Here is an 8,291-nt window from a genome sequence, read left to right as displayed (position 1 = left end):
AAGTGAAGAGAGACCGAAAGTTCATATTTGGCTTGATAGCCTGGTTTCTTTAGCTTGCTTGGGGTTGATAGGATAAGTCATAGGATAAATAGGGCAAATGGCTGTAAAGCCAGTACAGACCAAAACAAAATGGAAAAGAAAAAGAGGGAGACCCTGGAATGTTCCAAATGAGGTCTATAGGCCTTAGGAAATGGAAAACAACTTCATTATGGTTACTGAACACCAGTAGGTTCCAGTCTACGCTTTCTCATGCTGTTGAAACTCTGAATTCATTCTTCTTGGAGCCATAGACAGGAAAGGGGTAAAGCCATTCATTTGTGTTATCATCTGAAGTAGGAAGGAGAGTTACAAAGGAAACAAGAGAACAGTATGTCTGAGGATGCCGCCATCATGTTACAATACAGGAAGCCTTCACAGAGAGGGAAGCTCGGCCCTGTAGCGGTCAGAGCTACCTCGAATCAATCTGTGCATTACTCAGTGCAGCCTTCATCAAAACACTGGCAGATTTCTCTTGAAAAGTTGAGGAGTAAAAGGAAATAAGCAATAGAAAGAGAGGAAATATCTCTGTGAGATACGAAAATATACAATGCTAAAATGATTTGCTGTAGCCACAAGACATCGGGGAAATAACTCAGATCCAGAACTCCACAGTTAGAGGAGAAGCTGCAAATTCTAAAGGCGGTGTTCTGGACCAATAAAGAAATAAGGGTCCTGAGATAACTGATGGTTTGTTTAGATGAAGAAAAGTTAAACACAAATCAATCCCGCTGGTTCCTGTAATCCACAAAAATGAATTCTATCTGAAACAAGGGTAACTTTAAAAAAAAGCATGTGTGTATGATAAAGAATGGAGAATGTGTTCTTACACTATTAAAAAATAGACAAAGATGAGGCTAGGGCTATAACTGTAGTGGGGGAGCAGGTACCAGGCACTTTCAAATCCCTGGTTTTGATCACCAAGGAAGGAAGAAGGAAGGAAGGAAGGAAGGAAGGAAGGAAGGAAGGAAGGAAGGAAGGAAGGAAGGAAGGAACCAAAAAAGTTTATCAAAAATAAAAAGAAATAAAACAAAAGCAAAAAGACACAAATGTTACTATTTGATTCTTTCAAATGGATGCAGATTAAAGAGATATCCAGAAACCATACAACAATGTGGGTGACCCTGGGAACACTACCTTCCATTCAGGTGTCCAAGATGTGACACTCACACAAGGCTCTTCCCTAGAGAGTGGCAGGTTTGAGGCTGGGTCTTAGAGACTTTAAGCAGATAGCTCAGTGGTTGGGTGAACATTTTTTAAATGTGCTTTGCTTCCCATAGATGGGTCTTCCATTAGACCCTCCCTGCCGTAGTGGCTGTAACCATGAAGAAATTGTGTTGGACAGTTATCTGGAAGTTATGAAATGTATGCATGGCCTTGGATAACAAGGTTGGTCCCCCTCCTCCTAGCCAACGTGCGACCTGGAGACAGGAATAACACTTTAGAATACATACATGATTTCGTATGTGTGTACGTGGAGTGTACAGAGGCCATGTACACTAATTAGGCTAGATTCACTGGCCAGTGAGTCACAGAGATTCTCTTGCTCTGTATCAACTTCTCTACCCTTTTGACAGCCGTAAAACACGAATATGTGTCATAAAACCCACCTTTTATACTGACACTGGGAGTCAAACTCGGGTCTTAGGAAGGAAGTATGCCACACCATTGAACTGTTTCCTCAGATCCATCTATACATATATGTTTATACACTTACACACAGCGGTCATGGTAGGTGCTTAGTTAGCATCAGTAGAACAAGTGAATGAATGAACCAGTGAATACCAGTGTACCGCAAGCTTATGCTTGAGCAAGGAGTGGATACTGAAGTCAGAACATTAGATGCAAACCAGGGGTTGTCAAAACAACCACCCTTGCACAATTGTCTAAAATGCACTATTGTCAAACCTACTGTGTTCGTGTGTTTTGGGCTTTGTGGTGATCTGAGTAAGAACTGACCTCACAGATTCACATGTTTAAATGCTTGACCCATAGGGACAGTCACTATTAAGGGGTGTAGTCTTATTGGAGTGGGTGAGGTCTTGTTGGAGAAAGTGTGTCACTATTGGGGCCAGCTTTGAGGTCTCCTGTGATCAACCTGTGCTCCTTCTCCATCACCATGTCTGCCTGCATGCTGCCATGTTCCCGCCATGATGATAATGGACCAAACCTCTGAAACTGTAAGCCAGTCCCAATTAAATGTTTTCCTTTATAAGAGTTGCCTTGGTCATGAAGTCTCTTCATAGGTATAAACCCCTAACAAGGGCAGGACTTTTGCCTGTTTTTCTTCAGTGGAATAGTATGAAAGAATGTTCTTTGCCAGGTTGGAGTTTGGAGACCGATGCCATCCCAAGCACTTGACTTGATGCCAGTGTGACTCAAACATAGTCACCCAGATGTCCCAAGGATCAGAAGAAGGTGACTTGAGCTAGGAAAGATGTTCATCACCAAAGGAACATGTGTAGACTCCAAAGCTTAATGATTTTAGGGAGGATGTCATTACTCTTAAGACAATTCAATTAGATGATCAATTAATTCAAAATAATCAGGTCAAAGCAATTTGGTCATAATTAGCGGTATTGAAATAAATAGATTTTTAGAAATGAAGTGAGTGACCGATTATAAATACCCATCTGTGTATCTATTTGGCATTCTCCTTTCCTGACACACAAGGTGTTTTCTCAACATCTTTCAGGTGTGTTGAGCTCAGAAGTCAAGCTTTAAAACTCGGGGCGTGGAAGCAAATGGCAAAAATGGCGTTTATTGCCAGGTGACAACAAATTAGAGCACTGAAGATGACTTAGTCAAGAAACAATTATGTTGCGAGGTAAAAGGGGAAGTTTAGGATAGGAAAGCAAAGCAACAAGCCGGGCTGGTAGGGTGCTCAATGGGTACAACCACTGCAGTGAGGGTTGCAGGCTTTACCTTACCTTATATTTACAACGGTTCTTCCTTCCCTTTCCTCCATCCAAACCCTCCGATATAACTGTGTGTGAACCCTCATAAACATTGGATACCGAGTTTATCTGTTTTGACCTCCCACCTACAAGGGGATGGGAGGTGGAGACAGGAGAGTCCTTAGGAGCCCACAGGCCAGTTAGCCTGGTGTATTGATCAGAAAGACATCAATGAGACCCTGCCTCAATCAAAGGGGGAGATAAAGACCCACGCCCAAGGTTGTCCTCTGAGCTCTGCACGTTTTGACTGGTACACCTGTCCCCACATTCAGGCCCATGAAGACACATACACAGAATACAAACTAATCCATCCTGAAAACCAATTATATGCTATGAAAGTAAAAAAAAAATACAGTAGCAACTTATAAGCAAATGTTGTAAGTACTCATGATTAGGTCTTTGGCGTAGACACTCCTGACCAGTGAAACTTAGAGAACCCATTAAGCTGGATTGGTGTGTATTTGCTGTCTAATTCTCTCTACGTGTCTGTCTTCGCCACATGATCTGTTTTTCCAGGGATCGGTTCCCTGAATATTTACAGTTTTGTTCTCTGCTCCACTGCTGGGCAGGTGGGCAGGTCAAGTCACCCCTGCTGCTTGACAACACTTAGAAATCAGCAACTCGGTGTTGACAAATTCATTTTTACATCCCTTAAGCAATTTACAATCGAGCCAAATCTAGAGCTGAGGAGGAGCAAGGCAGCATAATTCTGAACTGTCCACCAGGAGCTGGCCTAGTTAATGTTGAGTTTCCGTGCTTCATGAATTCCGTTTCAAACAGTCACACCTCCCTAGGACGTGTTCCCTGCTCAGTAGTGAGACCCACCAGGCAGCGATGGCTTTGATTGGATAATTTTTCCAATCTTAACCCTAACTCAGCATTTCATTGTGTTAAACAGTAAAGGATCAAAACCCCTAGGAATTATGACCACACATGAGGTTTCCCTATTCTGTCACAGTGGGCCGGACACACATACCTGGCCTGAAGTGGGTGCGAAGCAGGTGATAGACGTTTGAGCTTCCAAGCTGGGTGCCCTGGATCAAAAACAAGTGTCCACTGATCTCACTGGTGACAGAAGAGCCACATGGTATATGTCATAATCTAAGCCTTCTGAAAGTTGATCTTCAGTGGAAAGTCAATTTTGTTAACATTGATTGTAGGACAAATGAAGCATGTAGTGTTTGCTATCCAGCAGTTTAAGCTCCAGGCAGACCTTACTGCCAGCCCTGCAGCAGCCCAGGTTCCCTTGGATCTGCGGATGAAACACACACACACACACACACACACACACACACACACACACACACACACACAAACTTATTTTCAAGCTGCCTTATTGACTCAATTGCTGGGTGCTTCTAATCTCTGCCACTAGTGTGTCCTTCTTAATACTCTTAACTCAGCACCCCAAATGTGCCCTCAGCATTAGTTGCTACCCTAGGCCCAGTCGGGGAAATGGACAATGGCCGATCTACCCTAAATCTCACATGGCTGGTGGCCTTTACTCCCTCCAAAGCATGGCAAACTCTTTTTCCTTCCTGAGTCTCTTAGCCTGACTTCGGGGATCCAGAAGTCCCATCTCTTTCCTTCTTCCCAGCAATTGACCCCTGGCATCTTTATTGATCGATCAAGAACCAATTAAGGAAAAGGACCTTAACATCAGAACAACAGACAATTTGCTACAGACAAAGACATTTGCTATGGATAGCATGGTGAGAAGTAGATTGGAAGACCTTAGTTAGATTGCAACCACTGTGTTTTTGAACTAGCAAAAGGCTTCCCTCAGATCCCACATGAAACATTATCAAATGCCACCTCTCTTGGCCTTCTGGTATTACTAAAAATAGCAAAAAACAAAACAAACTAACAAAAGCTGGGCATGTGGTTCATTGCTTGAATTCCAAGCAGAGGCAGACCAAACCACTGTGAGTTCAAGACCAGCCTGGTCTACCTAGCAATTTCTGGGTTACCCACGACTATATTGCAAAACCCTATCTCAAAAATAAAAACATTTTTAAAAAAATACTTTCATTTTTAAGAAAAAGTATCACCATTTTTACAACACAAAATCATCCGATAATAAGTTTGTTTTCAGAATATTAAATTTCTAGGTATCTTTATATATAGAAGGGAAAGATATTGAAAGGAAGTGGGAGTCATCAGGTAACTGTGAACAAATTTCTCTAGGCCTTGGTAGACAGTTTAAAGCCTATAACAACATAGCTGTCTGAATAATGAGAATTGATTTTTTTCTACTTCAGCTTTGGTATTGCCACTGAAGAAAATAGGCACAGACATCACAAGCAGCCATGGGCATTTGCTAGTCTGGTTTGCAAAGGCTTAGTCCTGTATATAGGTCCCCTGATTAAGCCTGATTGGGGGAGTTCAAGGTTCACTTCCATCCATCAATGTCTGAAACTGCAAAAATATTCAGTTACGATTGACCCAACTCCCCATTTATGTAGCAGAGCTCATACCATTTTCTCCTCCTCTGGATGACCTAGAACTTCCCTAAAGAGTTAAAGGAAAAGGTGATAAACATTACTATGTTGAGCTATGCCATAAATGGACCATAGTGTTGACTCCATCTAACCTGTTTTTAAAATATTGTCCTACCATATGCATTACCATCCCATTGACTTCTCTCATTTGGTTGTCCTTTTCCTCTAAAGTGGTACCCAGTTTATCCTCCTAGCACAATGCCACCATTACCACTTTGTTCTATAGCCCACGAATGTTCTCTGTAAAATGTGAGTCCAGTATAAAGCTGTGCATTCTGGAACTGTCTTCAGAAGAGGGAACTGGCAGTGGTTCTCAACCTGTGGATCACGACCCCTTTTGGGGTTGTATATAGGATATCAGATATATACATTACAATTCATAACAGTAGCAAAGTTATGAAGTAGCAATGTGATAGGTTGATGGTTGGGAGTCACCACAACATGAAGAACTATATAAAAGTGTCCCACCACTAGGAAGCTTAAGAACCTTTCTACTGGAGAGGAAATTAAGGTCGGGGGGGGGTGCATCTCGGAAGCCATAGGACTTGGGTGAAGATGGCAGCAGACGAGGCCGCGAACTGCATCATGGAGGTTTCCTGTGAACAAGTAGAAATAGTGAGAAACCCAACGCTGAGGACATGACATCCAAAGACCACTACTTTGTCTCCTATGCCCACTTCGGCATCCATGAGGAGATGCTAAAGGATAAGGTATGAACCGTCACATACAGCAACTCCATGTTTCACAATCGGCATCTCTTCAAAGACAAGGTGGTGCTGGATGTGGGCTCGGGCACTGGCATCCTCTGCATGTTCACTGTCAAGGCCGGGGCCCGCAAGGTCATTGGAATTGAATGCACCAGTATCTCTGATTATGCTGTGAAGATTGTGAAAGCCAACACATTAGACCATATGGTGACCATCATCAAGGGCAAGGTGGAGGAGGTGAAGCTGCCTGTGGAGAAGATGGACATCATCATCAGGTGGACATCAGAATGAGTCCATGCTCAACACCATGCTGCATGCTCGTGACAAGTGGCTAGCACCCCATAGCATCATCTTCCCAGACCAGACCACCCTGTAAGTGACAGCCATTGAGGACTGACAGTATAAAGACGACAAGATCTACTGGTGGGAGAATGTATATGGCTTTGATATGTCCTGCATTAAAGATGTGGCCATCAAGGAGCCCCTGGTGGACAGGGTGGACCCAAAGCAGCTGGTCATCAATGCCTGCCTCCTAAAGGATGCCACAAGAGGACCAGCTTCTCTACCAGTCCTGAGTCCCCGTACACACACTGGAAACAGACTGTGCTCTACATGGAGGACCACTTAACAGTGAAGACCTGCAGGAGATTTTTGGCACTATTAGAATGAGGCCCAATGCCAAAAACAATCGTGACTTGGACTTTACTATCGACCTGGACTTCAAGGGTCAGCTGTGTGAGCTTTCTTGTTCCACCAACTACCAGATGCACTGAGGAGGTGCCAGGCTGGCCCTCCTGAAAAAGGGGGCTCAGGGGCTGGGCTTGGGGGATGGGAAGGTACATCGTGAACTGTGTTTATCACAACTTGTGTTTTTATATGGTTGTGTTTATGCCAATAAGTCCTCAGCTGACAAAACAAATAAAAACCTTCCTACTGAATGGCTGAGATCACTTTAATCTCTATAGAACAACCTTTCAAAGTCAACAAGAACCCTTGAGCTCCATTCTTAGCTCGCCCACCTCTAACTCTAATTATTCCGTTAAGACCAAGCTATAAATATGGTGCCACACTGCACCGGAGCTTAAACTAACTCTCAAAATGTCTCAGTGTTCATTGGAGCATCTTTCTTTCCTTTCTTGACATCTTCCAGAAGCACTGCAAACCCTCTCCCCTTTGTGAATAGTCTCATGAGTCCCCGCTGCTCTCCCATCTCACCACCAATTCTGTCGTTAGGGATTTCCTTAATGTTGTGTTTCATACTACAAGACCAAACAATTGATTATGCGCCGCCTCCTTTTTCTCTATTTGATGTTCATTGCCCCCAAAAACTTCTTATGCAGTCCACACAACCACAGTTCTGTCTGCTACATTTTTGGTAATTACTATAGCCCCAGGCATTACTTTGGAAACATACATGATTTGTATCTGTTGAATAGTAATAGTCAGATGTCTGTTTATTTTATAACTCTCTTTGTTTTCTTTCCAGACATGACTTAAAACGAGAGAAATCCCATTCAGGTGATCATGAACTCTTAGAGCATGAAAGTACATGGAAACAGGGAGGCAAGAATCAAATCGGCCAAGTATTGGCTGGCTCAGAAGGACTTATTCCCTACTCCTATATATGAGCGTTGTTTCCAAGGTGATGAACTTGAAAGAAAACGATGACACAAAGTGATATTGCTGTGTTGCTTGGTGACAGTGTCACTGCTATTAAAGGTGGAACACACTTCTCAACCCACTGGCCACCTACGCCACTGGAAGGCTCAAAGAACATCCCACACATAGTCTGCAGATAAATGTAGCTGAAACCTAGGAATGAGAAAGAACTCAGGCAGAGGCAGGTTCACGATGGGCAGCTTAGACAGGGAGCAGAGCAGGGGCATGTGTTTGGCTTATTCCTCTGCTATTGTCATCTTGAAGCTCTTCCTAGTTTCTTGAGAGGGAACTGTTCTCATACTGCCCTAAGATCTGCAACTTACACAGCTGTTTGTAACTATAGATACATGTGAAAACTGAGTGGCCTGTGTGAGGGCTCTGGGGACAACGTAGCAGCCAAACTGAGTCTCTTCTTTCTCAGTACCATGACC

General features: G+C 43.3%; 1 pseudogene; it reads left to right on the top strand.

Annotated features, from left to right (window-relative positions):
- Positions 1-6,049: 6,049 nt before the first annotated feature.
- Positions 6,050-6,974, top strand: Prmt1-ps1 (protein arginine methyltransferase 1, pseudogene 1; annotated as a pseudogene).
- The last annotated feature ends 1,317 nt before the right edge of the window (positions 6,975-8,291 follow it).

This window comes from Rattus norvegicus, chromosome 17 (assembly GCF_021556685.1).
Source record: "Rattus norvegicus strain SHRSP/BbbUtx chromosome 17, alternate assembly SHRSP_T2T, whole genome shotgun sequence".
Lineage (NCBI taxonomy): Eukaryota > Metazoa > Chordata > Mammalia > Rodentia > Muridae > Rattus > Rattus norvegicus.
This window is presented reverse-complemented; position numbering and strand designations above follow the sequence as displayed.